The sequence below is a fragment of the Parasteatoda tepidariorum genome, chromosome 7, assembly GCF_982258835.1.
Source record: "Parasteatoda tepidariorum strain Cologne lab strain chromosome 7, Ptep-v5.0, whole genome shotgun sequence".
NCBI lineage: Eukaryota > Metazoa > Arthropoda > Arachnida > Araneae > Theridiidae > Parasteatoda > Parasteatoda tepidariorum.
The window spans coordinates 22,717,010-22,739,384 of NC_141761.1; the positions used below are offsets into that span (position 1 = coordinate 22,717,010).

General features: G+C 30.7%; 1 long non-coding RNA gene across 1 annotated transcript; it reads left to right on the forward strand.

The window, feature by feature from the left end:
• Positions 1–18,090: 18,090 nt before the first annotated feature.
• Positions 18,091–21,467, forward strand: LOC147806949 (uncharacterized). Its single transcript, XR_015435402.1, has 2 exons — positions 18,091–18,125; positions 21,280–21,467. It is a non-coding gene; the product is annotated as an uncharacterized LOC147806949 (long non-coding RNA).
• The last annotated feature ends 908 nt before the right edge of the window (positions 21,468–22,375 follow it).

Sequence of the window (22,375 nt, forward strand, 5' to 3'; positions counted from 1 at the left end):
ATCTTTCCGAATCCGTTTTATATGCTTGCATTCGTATTAATGCTAATAAATATACAAAATGTAGAGTTTTTTTTATTTTTAATATATATAACTGCTGTTGAACAGTCGATCCAATGATTGGCTTTACGACTACTAATGTTCAACTACGTAGCCTCGTAATTTCGAACCCAATCCAGGAGACAAGGGAACACCTGAATCAAGTATTGGGAGAAATTTGCCTTCGTGGAGGACTTTTTGATGGAACCAATCCGCATTTGCGTTGCATGGAAAGGAAGGCCACGAGAACCTCCTAGTGTTAGCCTAACGGAAAAGGGACTCTAACCCATGATCCATCTACCACTGAGGATATTTCACGTCAGCACTGTGGCCGGTGAAAGCCGGATGCGGAATTCGTATGACTTCGTCCATCGCTTCGATTTGAACCCGGTTCACCTCATAGAAATGTAGCGTTTCTAAAGCTTAAAGCTTTCTTTACTTAATTTCTATTTTGTTTTACGCGGAAACAAATAAGATCACATTCTTTTTACTTAACGAATCTAGAATACTTTTGCATAAAAGAGTAATATGGGCTTTTATTTTAACTATTCTATGCATTATTTCTTTCGATAAATTCAGAAGAATGATTTTACAATCCAAGCACAGTGACCACGTCAAATGAAATCACTTTCTAAAATCAAATCCGCAAGAATGAAATCAATGAAATATCAAAACATGCTGAAACAATCCTTTAATAAAATCATGATCCCTTTTTATGAAATCAAAAGTTAGAAGAATATTTGTTTCAAAATTGTCTAAATATTTTATTTAAATAAAATTTTTTATCTGAATATAATTATAAATATTATGATATAATTTTCGGGCCAAAGCATTCAGAATTTCCTTTCTTCCTTTAAAAGATTTGTAGAGTATAGACAACATTGACGAACAGTGTTTTATGTGTGCGAAATTCTTAAGGAAATTGAAAGATTTAAAGTATGATCACGAATAAAACAGTCGCAGCAGACTTTTAAAAAAATTATCTGTAAATAATTTAAAGAATAGATTGAATCACTTTTTTATTCAATAGAGAAAATCATGCAACTAAATAATAAATATTTTTTCACTTTTTTTATCAAACAATAGAGATAAAATATCAGCGAGCAATTTTAAAATAGTTTTGCTCGTGTTTATAATGTGGAGGGTATATTAGTACACCCATTTTGAGTCACATGTGTTCACTTAAAAAATACCTAAACGGTAAGATAAAAGGGCTAAGAATAAATAAAAAAAAATTATACAAATTTATCTTTGACACTTGTTGTAGAATATTGAAAGTTACAAAAAATTTTGCATTTTTAAATGATATTGAAACTTAAATCTCAAATTCTTCTATTTAAATAACCTTACACCAAGATTCTAAGAACCTTCTATAAATGAAATAATATAGTAATTTTAAACTAAAAAAAGTTAAAACAAAATATAAACGCGGTAATTAATTTAGTTTTTAGCGTAAAGTTTAACTTAGAAATCTTTTTTCCCAGAGATTAGATTTGTCGGCTCATTAAATCAGCCGGTTTATAAAACCAAACATCTTCAGGATGAATGTGATTTTAATCAATGGTGGCCACTGCAATGCCGAAGAATTTTTGGGATTATGCATAAGCATATTTTGTTTAAACAAGAATACTAGACAGCTATTATATTAAAACCTCCAGGAAAGATGACCTCCGTGCAGAATAGTAGACTGCTACTATATTGAAACCTCCAGGAAAGACCACCTCCGTGTAGAATACTAGACTGCTACTATATTGAAACCTCCAGGAAAGATCACCTCCGTGTAGAATACTAGACTGCTACTATATTGAAACCTCCAGAAAAGATCACCTCCGTGTAGAATACTAGACTGCTACTATATTGAAACCTCCAGGAAAGATCACCTCCGTGTAGAATACTAAACTGCTACTATATTGAAACCTCCAGGAAAGATCACCTCCGTGTAGAATACTAGACTGCTACTATATTGAAACCTCCAGAAAAGATCACCTCCGTGTAGAATACTAGACTGCTACTATATTGAAACCTCCAGGAAAGATCACCTCCGTGTAGAATACTAGACTGCTACTATATTGAAACCTCCAGGAAAGATGACCTCCGTGCAGAATACTAGACTGCTACTATATTGAAACCTCCAGGAAAGATCACCTCCGTGTAGAATACTAGACTGCTACTATATTGAAACCTCCAGAAAAGATCACCTCCGTGTAGTGATCTCATCTAATTACGACCACTTTTAGGCATGGGATTTTTTTTCCACAGACTATATATTGAAGAAAACTTTTTGGAGAGAACACCTCTCCCAGTGACGGGGTAAACCTCCGTAGCAAATACGGAAAAGTTTAAATAAGGATGCACGGAGAAATTTCAAAACAAAAAAATATTGACAAAACAAATGAGTAGATTCAAATGTATTTAAAATATTCGTGGAGGCTCGTATTTAGGGAGCTCTTTTCGACGATTTCTGAACGAGATTGACAACCTCATGTTACAGTCAGAGTGCACTAAATGCGATGCTATCAATGATTTAGTTTTAGAGTCAAAGGTTAAATTGGAAAAAAAAAGTTATTTTAGAAAAAACTAAACATCTTAAACAAGAAAGTCTTTCATTTTTTTAAGGTAAACTAATTTTTATGTTATAAAATTATATGCAAACCTAAACAAAATCATAATTGTTTATTTATTTAAAATAGCTCTATCATTCACGATTGGTAAATTTGTTTTTACGCGTAATTATATTGGTAGGGGCCATTTTTATTGACGCTAAATTTTATTCACAGATCTAGTTTTCGTGACGTTTTCACAAGTGGCCAATTTCCGCACCAAAGAAATGACATTGAGAAAAATTAAAATCGCTAGCGAAAAATCATGTACCTTCTATAACATTTTGAAATCAATGGTGGCAACCCCTTAGAGCGCCCAACCTCCATTAACGACCATTTTACTGTGGAACAGAGAGTGACGAGAAGTTTCACTGTACTTTACTATTAGAATACTTTTAGTACCAGGTGAGATAGCGATTCGAAAAATAATGCGAAAGCTGTTTACGGGGGTGACGAGTGATAGCGAGCAGGAAGTGATAGATCCCTAGTTTATTTTAAATCTTAAATATTCAGTTGCCAGCCTATTGTCGGAAAACAACAAAAAACTTCTCGAGTTTCCCAACCGGTACGAGACTTTTATCTTCGATTTAATTATCGCCTAGAATTATTTACGTCAGCATTGAGGATTGTACAGAAAAATCTACCATTGCATTTCTAAAAGCCTATCTCGCTTATCTTTCTTATTTCCGGACACAAAACATATTATTCACTTCAGTTTACTCGTATTTTATTTCGTAACAATATCTTGCTTTAGTTATAATATCAAATAATTTACTTTTAGTACGCTGTAAAAAATTTTATTACCATCTTACTTGCATAGACAGATTCAGATGACAAGAAGTGAAACCCATTTGTCACATTACGTGACAAAAGGGCACAATCACCAAAGCATTCTATAAATCATGAATGTGTTTCTAATAAAATGTAGAAGTCATCCATTCTACAGATTATCCAATTACTATGCAGATTTACTAGATTCAATCGTTAAAGTGCAAAAACAATGTTTCATTTTACTTAGGTTATCTACACATTACCCACAAAGCTAAAATACTAAATACTAAAATACTAATACTAAATACTAAAGCGAAAATAGGATTCTTGCTACACCAACAGCAGCTTTTATGTATAATACCAGGAAAAATACGGATCGCCCTAAATAACTTCTGATCTAATGATCGGATCTTCACGCTCTAGGACTCAATATTATTTGTTTGATGAGTGGACCTCAAATATGCTAATTATTTAGTACAGACAATATTTTAAATTACGAAATCAGACACAAAAACGTAGTTTTTCTGAATAAACAGACCTCCAAAAAATTTCCGACCTCCAAAAAATAGGGAGTAACCTCAATTTCATAACTATGGTTTCAATAGTTTGGCCAAGAGAACAGTCTAAAGTTTGGATCCCTTAATGTTAATTTTACTTTGTATTTCACCATATATCGAGAACATTTTATGCGAATTAAAATATTTTTGCAAACAATTATAAAACTTATTTATCCAAAGATAATTCCAGACAAAAAATAACTTATAGTAAATATTTTTTTTTATTATTATTTTATCAATGTTTGTAGTCAAAAAAGTTTTTAATTGCAAGGTATAAAATTTTTTACATCATTTTAAAGAATGTAATGTCACACGGCAAACACACAAAATTGGGTCAAAATCAGTGGAATAGTTCCAAAGAAATTGAATTTTAAACGACTTTTTAACTGCGAAGTTCTTATATTTGTAGTTGAATCAGGCAGAGGGTGCGTTTCATGGTGGCACCACCTATGGCCAAGAATGTGATTTCAGCAATACGCACCTCTCAACCCGTTTATAGGGCGAACCCATTCATACATCCATAGATTCATCCACAGATCTTAATTTTCACCTGAAATAAAGAACGATCAATCTCCAATTCCAGAGATATAATTTGTTATGGGAGCATAGAAAACTTTGTGACCTAGCAGACTCACTAGTCACCATTTACTACCCGGGGAATCTTCAGTCGGCTGGGATCGAACCAACGATCTCGAACCAACGCTCTACCAAGCAGGCTATCCCGGCCAAGGAGAGGTATTTTCATTATCTGAAAACGTATATTGAATTAAGTTAAAATTTTGTGTTTATAAAAGTTATTTCGAATTAATGTTATTTAAACTCTTAACTAATGGGTATAAAATCAAGAAATAGAGAAGAAAATATTTAGATCAAAATTTAGATTAAAAAAAAATATGAAGCATAAGGGCCATGGATTACAAAAGTAACTCTAACAGGGGAAAACTCCTATACGCGAAATATATGAAACATTTTCTCCGAATCCGCCGACCGGCCTGTGTAGGGGACAGGTAACTGTCCTTGCATCAGAAAGGTTCTGGGTTCGAATCCCGAGCAAGGCATGGATGTTCTTTCCTTCTCTGTACTATCTGTCCTCACTGTGGGAGTGACGTTGGCCCACCTAATATGGTGCCCCTGAAAGAGAGGCCAACAAAATCGTCCTGTATATGCCTCAATTGACGGATGTTAACACAGGTGGGCAGTGAACAAAAAAAATCCGAATCAAAGCTTAATAAGAGAAAAAGAATACTACAATTTTCTTAACATAAATGTAGATGCTTTTAAGGCATACCACTGTCTCCAGTAATTTAAATGAAATAATTTGATTATCTAGAATTATCGCACTAAACAAGTACTTGATTTTTTTTTATTTATTTCACTAGAAAGAAACTAAGATAAATATAAAAAAAAGTAAGAATGATGTAAGAATTTAGTTTTCTATTTAAAGAAATACGAAAATGAAATTGAAATACAGAGACGCTTATTTAAAAAAATATTTACGAAGAAATAATTATTTTACATAATAAAAGAACAATTAAAAAAAGGTTTAAAAAGAAAATTTTAAATTAATTTGGTTCTAGAAAATGTCTTTATGATAATGACCAAATCCTCTTAAAAGATTTAAAATTCAGTACTTTTCATCAAGCATGGTAATACTCCAAATGACAAAACGGTCATCTCAATTGCATGCCTCTTTCGATGACGTTAAAGGGGTTATTGCTTGCTCCCCCGCTGTCTCCAGATGAGTGTTTGTCCAGGATTGGTGGTCAGATCAAAGCATGCTTTCATCCATAAAGAGCACTCAACCCAATTGCTCCTCTCTCCAGTCTTGGTGTTATCGGCATCGCGGAATTTGTCTCCAAAGAGCAGGTATTTACCTCAAAGCTATCGCTTTGTAAACCGTGGTTTTCATTCTATTATTATTGATTCCATCTACAGAAAATTACTCTCTCGCGATTCACCAAACTCTCGAATTCGAACTTTAACGATTTTATTGATTTACCTTAATATTGTAAACTTACCTTATTACCTTTCTATCCTGTTTTATTTCGTTTTTTTTTTATTCTTATTTAATCAAATAGGTGTTGATGTAAGGGCTACCTTTACAAAGCATTCTGTATATTCAACTCCATAGTCACCAAGATGAATTACCCTAATATTCTAAAAGTGGTTCAATTACTCTGATTTTGCTGGGTTTTTTTTTTCATTTGAACGTTTTAAAGAAAAAAAATTCCTTTAATATGAATTTTTTTTTTCAAAAATAAATTTGAATAATTTTCTTTTCCCTCTTTCTGTTAATTTATAATTAGTATTTTGAATTTTCTTTGGCGGAAGTATTTCAAGGGTGACATACTAGTACTTCTTTTAAACTTTTTACCGTGCATTTTATAATTTTACTCTCAGCGAACATAAATCAACATTAAAAAAAGACACATAATTTAAAGAATATTCAAAACTTTTATCTTAAACAGTTCCATTAATTATTGTATTCACGATATCTCTATTTCACAAAATGATTTCTTCTAATATTCTCACTAGATGAAGGCAAGTTTGAACTTCAAACTTACTTCTAAACTAAGTCTAAACTCACTTCAAAAAACAAGCGAGTCCCAACTATCGACAGCGAAAAGCTAATAGGGCTAATTTATCACGAACTTTGTTTTAACCTTTTATTTCGTTGCGACAACAATGCTGATGTATAAATTTATGTGTCTGGGAAGTATTTATAAAATAGCTATTTCCGGAAGAGAATATTTGTGAAGGATAAGCTTTCTTATGAAAATGAGCTTTACATTTATGACTGCAATAAACCTAAACATTTTCAACTTTGTTAATTGGCTTGAGGATGATAAAAATTCGGAAACTTATTATCTAACAGACGGTTCAAAAAATTTCTTGTTTCAAATAATTTAATTTATCTAAATGCTTATATAAGAAATTTTATTTGCCGTCAGAAAAAAAAACATTTCAACGAATAATACATGTTGAAGCGTACTTTTTAAAATAGGCATCGATACCTTGAATCAAGTTATGGTGCAAAATTTGCATTAAACTTAAGTTGTTACCTATCAAGTTGAAACATTCGTAGAGTAACAAAGATCAAGAATTATAATACCATATAAACGCTTTCCAAAAGTTTTAATGTACAGTGTCCAAATAAAAATAATAAACTGACCACCCAAAATAACCTTCGATCAAAATAACCTGACTCGAATCTTCACTTTCCAGGATTCAATCTTAAAGGTTCAATGAGATTAAAATTTCTGACCCCCAAAATATAGGGAGTAGCAGCAGTCCGATAACTATGGTCTCAATAGTTTGACCAGGAGTGCTGTCCAAAATTTAGACCCCTTAGTGTTCATTTTAATTTTCGAGTGTTTCACCATATCTTCAGAACTTTTTAGGAGGATTGAAAATTTTTTGTCATACGTATAAAATTCGTTTATTCGAAAATAATTTCGTGCAGAATTAAAATGTGATTTCGTCGTATACTTAAAATTTGATTTCTCAGACTATTCAGTTCTCTATTCAACCAATTTTGTTAAAATTTTGTACTTTGTCATTCAAAATTACGTTCTTTAAAATAACGTAAAAAATTTTTTTATGCCTTACAATTCAAGATTTTTTCATCGAGCATTAAATAAAATAATAAATAATATTCACTAATTGTTATTTTCCCCATGAAGTTATATCTTGATAAATTAATTTCATAAGTGCAAAAATTTTTTAATTCGCTTCGAAATTTCTTGAGATATGGTGAAATACGCAAAAAGTAAATTTCACATTAAGGTCCCCAATGTTTGGACTGCTCTCCTGACCTACTAGGATCATGTTTCCAAGATTCCTCCCTATAATTTAGGGGTCAGAAATACGAATCCATCGGAAAAAAATTTGTTTATTCAAAGAAAATATATTTTACTGATCTGACTCCCTAACTTAAAATATCTTCTACACTAATTAATTAACATATTTGAGATCATCTCCTCAAACCATTAAGATCGAATTTTAGAACGTGAATATCCGATTATTAGATCAAAAGTTATTTAAGACAGTCCCTTTATTTTCTGTGCACTGTGCAATGAGAACATTTCAACATATTAGGGTTGCAGGAAATTTTAAGCATATTATAGCTCTTCAACACTATTACAGATTTCTAACACTGACATTTATCAGGACAACATTGAACGAATGCGAATTTTTTTTATGTAGCACAAAATGCAGGGTGTTTCGTACGAATCGCTCATAATATTTTTTTTCTCTGTAGAATCCTTGTCAAAACATAAGACAAAATAATATACACTATGGCAATTTTAAATTAGTATTTAATAAAGAAAACAGAATAAAATCATTATTGAAATCTAAGAAACGAAACCATTGTTGAGGAGGCTTATAAACAAAGCAGCTCTGCTTGCCGGAGGAAACCGAAAGGAGTAGACGATTATTAATAACCATTTCAAGTTTGCGATAATTAAACAGGTTTTGATGTTTCGCACACCCACCTTAATATACTTAACGATGTTTTGCACCATATTGTAAAAAATTGTAAACATGCATAAAATATCTATAAATAATTTAAAATTCAATGATTTATGTTCGTTATTATATAAACAGCAAGATCAAATTAGTTTGACATAACTTAGGAGTTGACAATTTTATTCGTAAAATTTCATTGCAAATTTGCTACAATTAGTGGTTTTGAATTCCAAATACAGCTTTACAGGGAGGTAAGGCACATGAGAATTGAGAATAACATAGCTGCCTAAATTCCGATGTATGAATGGATTTTGCGCCAGTACGAATGCCACGTAAAATTTCAACTCTACAGTTGCATTTCAGCTGACAGAACATCGACCAATATGGTTTTCTTATGACAAGTTTATAATTCTCGAGCTAATAATCGAATAGCATTTTTTCATTCTATCGAACTCCTTGACCATTTTTCTACACACTTTCATAATTTTAAAAAAGAAAAATGTATGCATGTGTAAAGCATTTGAAACGTTTTATCGAGTGTACAGTATGAAAATCATTTTTAAAAATAACAATTATTGTATAAATATATTCTAACTGTTATCAAGTTTATATTTGTTCACTTTATTTAGTCACTAACTTTTCTCAGAAGTTAAGGAAGTTTTCAAATAAAACGTCTGGTTAGCAAAGTTACCCGGGAGTTCCTTGGTAACATTTTTTCTAAAAAATTGTACTGGAGAACACAATGAAAATACAATTACCCATCATAAACAAACTCTATGAGTCCTTCCCTAATCCTGGGAAGTGTTTTCAAACAAAAAATTTTTTTAACTGTTATCAAGCTTATATTTGTTCACTTTATTTAGTCGCAAACTTTTCTCAGAAGTTAAGGAAGTTTTGAAATAAAACGTCTGGTTAGCAAAGTTACCCGTGAGTTCCTTGGTAACATTTTTTTAAAAAATTGTACTGGAGAACACAATGAAAATACAATTACCCATCATAAACCAACTCTATGAGTCCTTCCCTAATCCTGGGAAGTATTTTCAAACAAAAAATTTTTTTAACTGTTATCAAGTTTATAAACTGCTGTTTGTAGAAAATGCAACACCATGAAAGAATCATCAGAATCAAATGAAATTTAATGCAGAAACGACTTGTACTGATACAAATAAATGATGAAATTTTCAAAACAAAAGAAACAAATTAAGCGTCCGAAATCAGTATTTGGTGCAGCCACCACGCGCTGCAATAAGTGCTGCTATACGACGTGGCATGGAGTCAAACAGATGTTGAATATCTGCTTGAGGAAGAGAATTCCATATCGCTTGTATGCGCAACCAAAGTTCGTCTTTGGAAACTGCAGGACGCGGATCACGAGTGAGACGCCGACCAACCATATCCCACACGTGCTCAATAGGCGACATATCCGGCGAATAAGCAGGCCAAGGAAGAAGTTGCATGCGTTGTGCTGAACAGAAGTCTCTAACAGTCCGCGCAACATGTGGGCGTGCATTATCCTGCTGAAAGATAGCTCCAGGGATGCCTTGAAGGAAAGGAACGACTTCGGGCTGTAGCACTTCACGGACGTATCTGTTGCTATTGAGATTACCCTCAATTCGTATCAAATTGGATCGTCCATGATACGAAATCGCACCCCAGACCATAACTCCGGGTGTTCGACCACTATGTCGTTCAATAATACACTCAGGAAGGCAGCGTTGACCGGCATAACGTCTAACACGAACACGGCCATCATGGGTCCACAAATTGAAGCGTGATTCATCTGAAAAGACAACTTGGTGCCAATCAGCTCGCCAGTCTCTGTGCTCAAGAGCCCACTGCCGACGCAGCCGTCGATGATCCGCTGTGAGGGGAATCCTGTATAATGGCACCCTTGCACGCAATCCACGGCGCAGCAGACGACGACGAATTGACGAAGCCGACAATTGTACACCTGTAGCAGTAGACCAATGTGCTGCCAGCTGCCTGGAGGAAGCTGTGCGATCATTCACCGCCATGCGGAGCAGGTGTCGATCATCGCGCTCTGACGTCACCTTCTGTCGTCCAGTGCCTGTTTTTCGAGTTGTTCGGTGCTCGTCGGTCCACTGCTTCCAAACTCGCATCACTGTGGAACTGTTCCGCTGCATACGAGCTGCTATTGCGCGATAGGAAAATCCTCCTTCTCGAAGGCCGATTATCCTCCCTCGTTCAAACTCCGTAAGTTGCTTGAATTTCTTATTCTTCCATCGTGGAGGCATACTCAGGTCTCACTAAACGTTTGCCACTAACAAATAATCATAGACTATTTTCAACGTCCCGCTACAGCACTTTATTTATACGCTTTCAGCATCAATTCAGAGGGCGCTGCGCGCGCCACGCACGCGCGATGGCTCTGAAACTTTATTAATTTGCATAATATCCTATAATTGACATTTGCTGCGAATTTCATTTGATTCTGATGATTCCTTCATGGTGTTGCATTTTCTACAAACAGCAGTTTATTTGTTCACTTTATTTAGTGGCTAACTTTTCTCAGAAGTTAAGGAAGTTTTCAAATAAAACGTCTGGTGATCAAAGTTACCCGGGAGTTCCTTAGTAACTCTTTTTAAAAAAATTGTACTGGAGAACACAATGAAAATACAATTATACATCATAAACCAACTCCATGAGTCCTTTCCTAATCCTAGGAAGTGTTTTCAAACAAATCAAAAATTTTAAAGTTTAAAATACAGTCTCATGTGAATCTGAAGTCGCCTTTAATTCATAAATAAATTATATTACGGTGTTTTTAATATTTTTAATGTAAGTGGTTTTAATATTCAGTTGCACAATAAATTGTTTTTCTTTGTCTTTTCGTAAAAATAAGCTCTTTGAAATTTATTAATAACAAAATTAAAACAATTTAATATAATAATAAAATTATATTAAATTATTATTATATCAGTTTTAAATATATTAGTATTTCATACATTTTCATTCGTTTTCAAACATTTTTGCACAGATTACCACAATAACGATCCTAAAATACCTTTTTTGAGGTTACAAAGTCTCAAGAACAAACGATAACTTTTGGTTAACACTTATCTACATGTTTGCGTATTAAAAATTGAATTTCTTCAGAACATGACGTAAGATATAAGATGATATTAACGTAAATTCCCAACTATTTCGATGTGTTTTGAAATTTATTTACTTAGAATATTTTTAGTTACCAGTATCAAACTTTAGATAAAACTTGAATTGATAAGTAAAGGATATAAAAATGATAAGTAAAGGATGTGAGACCCATTCTATTGATTTTTGATCCATTATACTATTAATTTTTCATCCTGTAAATTCTTCACTAATAAATATTTGCCTTTATAATAGGTAAGTTTAGTGCTCTGCATTTTTTTTCTTCATAAGTTAGTCTCAAAGTGTTTGTATTTATTTCATATTTGCTGACTTTAAACACCTTAGTTGGTTATAAAGAAAAATTGTTACAAAAAACGGAATTCATTTATCAAAATTTTTGATTTCCATTCCAAAAATTCTAAGATTCCGATAAACATTAACAAACTTTAATGTATTTTTTTAAATTAAAGTGTTGATTATGACTTAAAAGATTTAATATGATGTTAAACTAAACAAAAAACAATTTTAAGTAAAATAGTTTTGCACTAAATTGTTTTATTTATTCAAAAGTAAAGCATTCCTGGTGGAGAAAATTGTTGGCCACGGAGTCACAGAAGTTACAGTTCTATACTTTTGTGACCCATGACATGAAGCTGGCGATGTAGTTAGCATTACGCATTGGCCGCCTTTACTTTCTATACGAGCTGGACCTCATTGGTCTGAAATTGAGAGGATTTCAAACAGCAAACAGAATTAGAATTTCAGTACTTCACAATAATAGCTCAAAGACTTTTGGGTAGGAGAGAGGGACAAATTTTAATTAAAGTATTCACAGTCTGATTATACAACTGCACACGGATGCGTACAGTGGGCAAAAGAAAAAACGGATCACCCGGAATAACTTTGAGAACTAGATAATTGAAAATTTTTGCACACAATTATGAAATTCGTTCGTCCGAAGATAATTTCATATAAAAAAAAATAGCCTTTATTAAATATTTATTATTTTATTAAGAATGGTCGAAAAAATTTTGAATTGTAAGATATACATTTTTTTAAAATCATTTTAAAGCATGTAATTTTACATGGCAAAATACTAAGTTTAAGCGAATTCGGTCGAATAGTTCCTGAGAAATTGAATTTCAAAAAAGGTAGATATTTAAACTTCGATTTCGATCGAAAATGGAACTATTTGATCGATTTTAGACAAATTTTCCAAATATCTTTGTAAAATTTATATTCTTTAAATGATGCAAAAATTGTATACCTCACAATTCAAAATTTTTCGACAATTATTATATAAAATAATAAAAAATATTTAATAAATGTTGTTTTCTGCATAGAGTAATCTTCGGACAAACAAATTTTATAATTATGTGCAAACTTTTTTCAATTAGCATATTTGAGGTCACCCCCTCGAGTTATTAAGATTGAGTTCCATAACGTAGAGATCCGATCATTAGATCAAAAGTTATTCAGGGTGATCTGTTTTTCAATGTTTACATCAATGTTTCCAGTTTACGATATATCACAGAGAGAATGTGACTAATTTAAGGAAAACATTTATTATAAAAAAAGTTTAGCACCATGACCGCAATAACCCCCTCCCCTTTAAAAAAACACATGATTGCTTTTTATTAGTGCTATATTTTAAAATAAATCATCATTATTACAATTTTGAAACAATTATTCAAAAGATTTAATGTAAAGATTTAAAGATCTAATGTAAAAATTAAAATTTTATAACGCATTTTTCATAAAGTTTTTATTTTATTTTTGTATTTATTTTTTAAACTTCAGTTATAATTTTAAAATATTTCGTAAGGAAAATAATATTACCAACTTTCTGAATACCCGTTCTTCGTACGGCTTGGAAAAAAGTAAGTAATCATTAAAACTATATTGATCAACACTACGAAATCATGTACCCAACTGAAAAACATAAACGGACACAATTAAACTGAAACATATCCATCTTTTTAAGTTATTACTACTATTCATTATGCTTTCCGGTATCTTTACGTTATTAGATTAAGCAAAACATTTTTCAGAAGCTTATTCCTTCAAAATAGATTTAAAAAATCAATTAGACTAAGATCAACTATAATCAGTATAGTTTATCAAAATGCTATATGCTATTATTCGAGGTCAATCATAGTCAATATTCAAAAATTACCATAATTAACAATTTCCTCTGGTACTTATTTTTTTCGTTGAACTTATTTCCCCAGTACCTATTGTAGGCATCTTGGTACCAATTCTAGTATATAGAGTACATATTAAAAAATATTAATTGCCGTAATAAAAGTAGTACTTATTACTAAAATTAATTAAGCATCATTGGCAACATTAACAATAAGGAAATTTATTGCGTTTCTTATCAACGAATAAGTACCTTTTCTTCATTAATTTAGCATTTCAATATAAAACTTTTTCCTTCATTTCAATCTGCACATATTACAAAAATTAATTGAAAGTCTCAAAAATATTGAGTGATGCCATTAATACTTTTTATAATCATTTTCAATATCGGTACTCATTTCGATGGCCATAAAATATCGCCTAATTATTATTGAACTGCATGACGCTTAAATAAATGTTTCAATAAATACTACTGGTATTGCCGTCATAGGTGTTGTGTTAATGAGAACCTCTTATACCAATATAGGTGTGGAGGTAATATGATTTTTACTATCTTCGAAAAGGGAAAAGAACCTTAATATCTCCATACCATACTACCTTTATTTTTTGTAATTTCCTGTACATTCCGTAGTGGCTTCATACTATTTGATTTACATTAAAATAAGTTAGAAATTCCACTCATCAAAAGAAAGATTAGCTACACATATAATATCATTTAACCTGTTATATTAAAAAATTATAACTATTTTTCCATGACTTATTAGATAACTTTAATTTTATTTAGTAAGTTCTTGTTGAGTTTCCATTGTTTAAGTTTAGTGAAATATGCTTTTAAAGCGTATCAATATCAAAATCAATTGATTTTTCCTCTTTAAATAGGAGTTTGGTGAAGTCTTCACCATACTTGACGAAATTGTTAACGTTGACTTATGATAACCTAGCGTAGAAAACCAAAAATAAATAACGTTACGTAATAAAAAATAAATGAATAAAAAAAGTGCGATAAGATAAATTTTTGACTGATTAGAAAGGCAAGCTAACACAGTGCAAGAATCGCTGATCGGAGGAGGTTTTAAAGTATAGGTAAGCCGTGCTTTTCGAACGAATTTTCAGTGCACAAAATAAAAAACGGATTACCCTGAAAAACTCTTGATCTAATGATCCGATTTTTATGTTCTAGGACTCAATCTTAAAGGTTCGTGGGGCGACCTCAAATATGCTATTTAATTAGTGCAGACGATATTTAAATGTACGAATTCAAACACAAAAATGTACCTTCTCTGAATTAACACGCCTTTTGTTTAACGGATTAGGATTTCAGATCTCTTAATATTATTATATTTTATATATAAGTATAAGTATATTTTATAACCATCGTTGAACAGCCGACCCAATCAACTTTTTTCGAAAAAAATAATGAATATTTACTTAAGGTTATTTTTCGCAATCATCTTTGAATAAATGAATTTTATAATTGTGTGCAGTCACTTTTCAATTTGCTTGAAAAGCTCTCGAAATATGGCGGAATACACAAAAATTAAAATTAACGTTAAGTAATCCCAACTTTGGACAGCTCTCCTGACCAAATAATGGGAACCATATTTCTCAGATTGCCGCTACCCCCTATATTTTGGGAGTCAGAAATTTGAATCCATCTTGAAAAAGCCATAATTATGAAATTGAGGCCATAATATGAAAAGCCATAATATGAAATTATGATAAAATCATATTTATGAAATTGATGTTACTCCCTAATTTTTGGAGGTCGGAAAAAGGGTATGTCTATTCAGAGAAAGTACGTTTTTGTGCCTGATTTCTTAATTTAAAATAACGTCTGCACTAATTAATTAGCATATTTGAGGTCAGTCTCTCAGACAAACCATTGAGTCTTAGAAAGTGAAGATTCGATCATTAGATCAGAAGCTATTCAGAGTGGTCCATTTTTAATTTTACACACAGTGCACCAAATTTGGTGCTCATTAGTTCAGAATTGTGGATTCGTATTTGGTGCAAGCACACATACACATAAACGTTCTACTTTATTTATTATAAAGATTTATTTTCGCTCTGCGAACGATTTTCGAATAAATTTTTATTTTGGTAGTTTCTTATTAATTATATGACCAGTGACGACTTTAAAATTACCTTGAATCTTTAAATCTCGCTTTTGTCTGAACTAATTAAGTTTGCAAATTTTTTATGCAGTGAAAACTACTTCAGTGTGTAATATGTAAATAGGTTAAAATTTGAAAAAATAGTGAAACCAGTATTAAAAGGTATCTTCAACGGCCTTTTATAATGAACGTAATTAATTTTTTAAAATATAATTATTTTTTCACGCTAAAAAATTAACAAAATATGAATAGAATAATTTAAATAAATTGGCAGGTGCTTGCCGCAATATAGTTAAAGGCAAACTTTTTCCACAGCTGACATTTTTACATCAAAATTTTTCTTTTTCCAGATAAATACTATAAAATTACTTGAGTGATTGCAATTACAAGACAATCACTCAAGTGGTGTTTTCTTTTAAAATAAATAATTGATTTCAATTTTTTTAAATAATTTTCTTTGAATTTTAAAAGCTCTGTGCTGAAACTATATGATATAGCCTATTAATAAATGTTTATAAATATTTTTTGACAGAAAACTACTGTAATTATGAAATTCATGATCACCCTTTTGCTTTTGACTCTTCTGGTTGCAGCTTTAAGTGAGTATCATCTTTGGCAATATAAGAAATTTCAAATTTGAAACATTCAGTATTTCGGTTATTGTATACATATTCAGATTATAAACTGATTATACCGGAACATCGAATTGTGAATAGCATATTATTTTGTTATATTTTTTTATAAAAAATATCAATAATGAGTAGTATTTTTTATATAGCGGGAAAACATTAAAATCTACTACAAATTCTTTAAAAAACATTTAAAAATTTAGCTTGCAGAAAACGGAAGTTAAAATTGTGGTGGAAAAAAAATTGTCAGTTGATTTCAATGCGCGTTAAAAAAAATAATAACTATTGCATTTTACAAGTATTGTATTTGTTATAACTATTTTATTTTATTTTGTAACCGTCGTTGAACAGCTGGCCCAATTCAGAGTTTACGACTGTCTCCGTTCAACTCCGTAGCCCTGTAGTTTTGAATCCAACCCAGAAGACAAGAGAACTTCTGAACTAGCTAGCTTTCGTGAAGGATTTTTTGGGGGAATTAACTAGAATTTGCGTTACATAGAGAGGAAAATCACGAAAGGCGCATTTTTTCTTAAGCGCAGCATTTTGAACTACACCTTAAGTATAAATTATATAGTCGATTTATACTTGTAATCACTTGTTCGACTAATTAACAAGTAATTTCTGCGATTTTACTATTTTGTTTAAATTTTTTAATAATTTTTAATGATTTTAATTTTTTATTCCTTATTTAGTGATCTTCCTATGTATTTTCATGTCGTATAAAACCTTATTCGTCAACGCTCAATCATAAGATCGGTACCTTGAGGGAAGAAATTGCTGCGCACTATTAATAGAGTGTTACAGTGGACCATTTTACCTTACATTTTATTTCATAAAATCGTGTAATCAAAGTTTAAAATGTTTCCATTTTGTATCATATTAAGGTTGCAACGTCGGCCTTCTGAGCCTAAGTCTGCGGGTTCGATCCCCGGCCCAGACACCGGATTTTCGGGATGCAGAAAATCCTCAGCGGCCAATCGTATGATTATGCGGCATGTAAAAGAGTGCCTTATTGGCTCTTGGCATTTCCGGCAAAATTAAATTCCTAGTGCACTTTATCATCCAAATAGAGTCTCTGTGCTGCCATCTAGTGTGGCAGAAACTAGACATCCAAATTAACATGGCCAACGGTATCTCACCCATTGTGGTGTGAAAGAGTGGATACCACTTCTGGAGAACGCACTAGGTCTGCTCATTGGAAAGACTGATTATGCAGCTCATAGGAAATATTAAAAAAAAGGTTGCAACAAATTACAAGTGTGGCATGATTAGGATATGTTTCTATATTGCTTTTGAAATTTTTAACTTAATAAAAAATAAGCAATATATTGATATATTTGGTTGGAATGTATAAAAAAATCGATAGTTGTGATGGGTAAATAACAACTAATACCACTTCCCCTATGATGGACTGTTTAGGAATTTTGAAAATCTCCTTTTTTCCTGCCTCATGATTGTTTTAAGAATATTTCTAAAGCTTATATAAAAATATAAACAATAGAAGAGTTAATTCTTTCTATTTTCATTAATTTTAGCAACTACAAGTGTCGATGCTGGATTTGGTTGCCCTAAGCAAAAGAAGTGCCATAACCATTGCAGAAGTGCTGGATTCACTGGAGGCTACTGTCAAGGGTTTTTGAAATTGCAATGCAAATGTTATCGTTAAATATTGAATAAATCTGGAAAAATTTTAATGTTAGTATTACCGTAATATTTTTGTGTATTTAGTGATGTCTGTGAAATTTTTTGTAAATGAAAGTAAAAAAGAAGTTATATCATTTAAATTATAGTATGGATGATTCTATTAAGTGACTTTATGTGCTGAAAACTAAAATTTAAAGGGTTAATTTACATGATTTTCTATTGATAAATACAATATTTTGAAAATATCATTTATTGCTGCTTTATGAACTACAAGAAAATTAGTCTTTTATACAATGAAACAAAAAAATTGTATTCCGAATATTATACTTAACAGTTATCAATATTTTAAAATAATGAAAAGAGAAAAAAAAATCTGGTAAAATTATCGTATTGAATGGTAATGACATTTTTGGTAAAAAATAATAATAGTAATAATTTAGGTAGTAAAACAGTATATACAGTAATAAAATATACAGTAACAAAGTATACAGTATTCAAATGATTCATTTGATAGTTTTTCCATTCATATGGTAACGGTTTACCGAAAATTCTGTTTTTCAAAATTATAGTTCTTATTACCACACATTTTATGAAAAATACAAAAGTCAAAAGTAAATTTTAACGAATAAATAGTTTTTATTCCATGATCAAAGGTATCATGATCAAATCACTATATTTTATCAACTATTATAAAACCATATTTCATTGTTAATTTTACCGAAATCATTAACAAAGCGCTTCTAAAAAAAATTTTGAACTTTTTGGTGTTCCCCCCCTACAGTCAGAAACATGGTACCATATTCTGGTAGTTTTGATTTTACTTTTTTCGCAGTGTACTTAATACTGAGTTTATTTTAGCCTTAGGTTAGGAAGTGTTACTGCAAAGAGTAAAAAAAAATATTTAACTATAATTTCTTGTGTAATTTACCATCTCTAGAAAAGGGATAGTGGTTTGTATACATAAAACCACACCAAATTATTTTATCATTCTAATATTGAAAGTTGTATTTCAGCTTTTCAGTTATAATTAGATTTCATTTTTTTCATTTCATTAAAATTTATAGTTAAATGTCTGCTTCATTAGTTAACTCAACCCAAGAATTAAGATAATGTCAATGATTTTAAAAACTTTCTATATTAGGCAGATGATTTAAATATTTTTTTCCAATTCAAAATTTAGAATTTTTAAAACTATTATTTATTAATTTATTCCTGCGTCATCTAGCTTAGTGAAAAATGTCGTGCTTCTGTGGTACTTACTGGAGAATTTTATTTTTTTGTCTATTTAGAAATAGTTATAAGACTATTGGTTATTTAAAAGGTACTTTTTACTCCGAATATTACTCTGATTTCTGAATTTGGCAATTTAAGAACCATTTTGGCTGTAAAAGTTTGCTTTATCTTAAGTATAGTTTTCATTCAAGTGGCAATAAAAGAAAAATGGTTCCTATTTTTACTCAACTTAAAAATTTATTTTTTTAAAAAACAATTATGCAAAAATTAACTTCGTATTTATTTATTGCAAAAGAATATAAGTTGCTCTCATATTAAACCAAGTAAAAAAAAAAATTTTTTTTTTTTGCAAATAATTGCAGATGCATTCTTGCAATCATCTTCGATCTTTATATTTGCATTAAAAAAACTAATTTTGATTTTAAATAAATTATGATCATACTTTGTCTTGCAGTAATTTGTATTGAAAGTATTGTCTAACGGGATACCTGACTGTAGTGTGGGTATCGCGATCTTGATTGGCTGTTGAAACGTGGCATTTGTTTACGTTAACAACTGTTCTTTCCATTCTATTTCGAGTAAGCCAAGCCCGTCAAGTATGAATTCTCTTAATGGACACATACTATATACTTTCACAAAAATTTCCATTCTCTCACTATATATTTCTAACTTGACATCAAGATCAAAATACTATAAGATATATCAAAGTATTATACATCAAAATATATCAAAAATATATCAAAATATGTGAAGATCAAATTCAAAATATATCACGGTTGCAATGAAATACAAAAATATGTGAAGATCAAATTCAAAATATATCACGGTTGCAATGAAATACAAAAATATATGAATCTAAGTTAAGTAAAAGATGTAGACGAGAGAGAATCATATAAAAATTCGATGCGCGATACGGTGTTGTATGTAATTAACTTCATGTTTATTAGCATTTTAACTTATGATGTGGAGAAACTTAGATCTACCTTAACATTCCATTTTGTTTATAAACGATCGGCTGGATCTGGCATTATAGGTCACATGTGTGGGTATTCGTGATGTTCTTCTTGAAATGCAAGGACCCAATTGACGGATTTCCATTTTCATCGCCAGGGTATACATATTGTTTTATTGAATAAATAACTTCTCAGCTTCGGACTTGAGTCTTCTTTTTTTTCTTTCTAGTTCTTAAAAATAGTTCGGCCAAATGAACCTTTAGTGCATTTGGAAGGAAGAAAACGCAATGATTCTTTTCAAATTTTTGAATCAAAGCCAATATTTGTAAAAATTTATAATTCCAAAACTGCGGGGAAATAGACAAGTTTTTTTACTATACCTGAACTGTTAACCTAAAAATTATTTAAGAAGTTCACTCTATTGGCAGGTGAAATTCTAGGTAACTTCTTTGTTTGACGTAGAAAACAAACTTTATATTTATTGTGCAAAAAACGGACAAATGTCTGCTTTATTACTAAAATATCTAATATAAACATTAATAATATAACATATGCTTAGCAAAAATATAAATTTAGTTATTTCAGAAAATGTCCACTCGCTTTAAATTAATATAAAGCAAAACCAAATGCTTGTATTTGTGTTAATTTCCATCGTTGTGGATATTTTTTCATAATTTATATTTTCGAAATTGCATTAAGTTTTATGTTTGTGTATTTGTTTTTATCTTCTATAATTGAATGTTAGTGTATCTTTCTGTGTTTGCGCATTTGTTTTTTTTTCTTTTAAAGGTTCGAGGGGTGACCTCAAATATGCTAATTAATTAGTGCAGACGATATTTTAATACACGATATATTTGCGATTACGATATTCTTTTTATATTTGCGGAGTTGTGATTGCCTATGTTTGTTTTAATATTTATGAATTTCCGTATTTGAGTTAGTTGGATTTATTTGCATGATGGTTATTTTAAAATTTATAATTTGAGATAAGATATTATTTTGTTAAATTTTTTTTTCAGACACATTGCTTTTGCCTACAAGAATGAAAATGATTCAAAACCACATTATATTCTTCTTTCCATTTTTCTAGTTATTGGTGTTAAATAAAAAAAATTCATAACTTCTGAATTCATTTAAACTTATCATAAGTACCAAATGGATTAATTTACTGTCACATTTGTAAAAATAAACATTTATTAATTGTTAATTGTTGTTTCATATATTTAAGGTAATTTTTAAAAAAATAATATGTAGGCAATTCCATCATTTGGGACTAAATATTTTTTCAGTTCTTAAATGCATATAACTTTATTAGTTTTTCACAAATTTAATATTTAAAAAAAAAAAACTTATCGTCATGTCATTTACATTTTCTTTATTCTTTATTAATTTTCGCAAATCACTTTTTAAGTAAAATTTAAATTTAAGCACTTATGTTGCTTTTACAAATTTATTATGCATCCCATTTAACCATATACCCTTTTTCAGCTAATTTTAACCAAACCATCAATTTTTAAATTTTCGCATATAATGACAGGAATTATTTTTTCTTTCCAGAAGAATTTGAATTATTTTATCTGAATAAGAGCATAAACTATGATAATTTTAAAAAATATTGATCAATAGACTCACGCACTGCGAAAAATTGGCATTCAGATTTCTCGAAACTTTCTTTGCCTTTGACGTAACCAGATATACACTCCGGGAGAACAATTTGTCAAATAATTATCATCATGCAATGAGAAACGAATTTCGTCAAAATTAAAACAATCTTTCGTTATTCTATATTTTCTAAAAAAAAATATTATAAAAACTCCCAGCGCTTAATGTATCTAACTTTTCAGATAATCATTTCATTGTGGGTACCATGTAGGTAGACTAGCAACACTACCAACGTCCAAGCAACACTAGAAGCACAGATAGAACGGAGATATAATTTACATGCATGCCTGAACAGGATTCGAGCCAGGGATCTTCCTAATTTGAGGTTAACTTCTTGAACAACGTACAGCCCCGTTTGAATTGTATCGTTACTTTATTTTCGATCGTCTACTCTTTATTCTAGTTTTGTTATTCTGGTTACTCCCACAATGCCCAGCGATGAGGTTAAGAGAT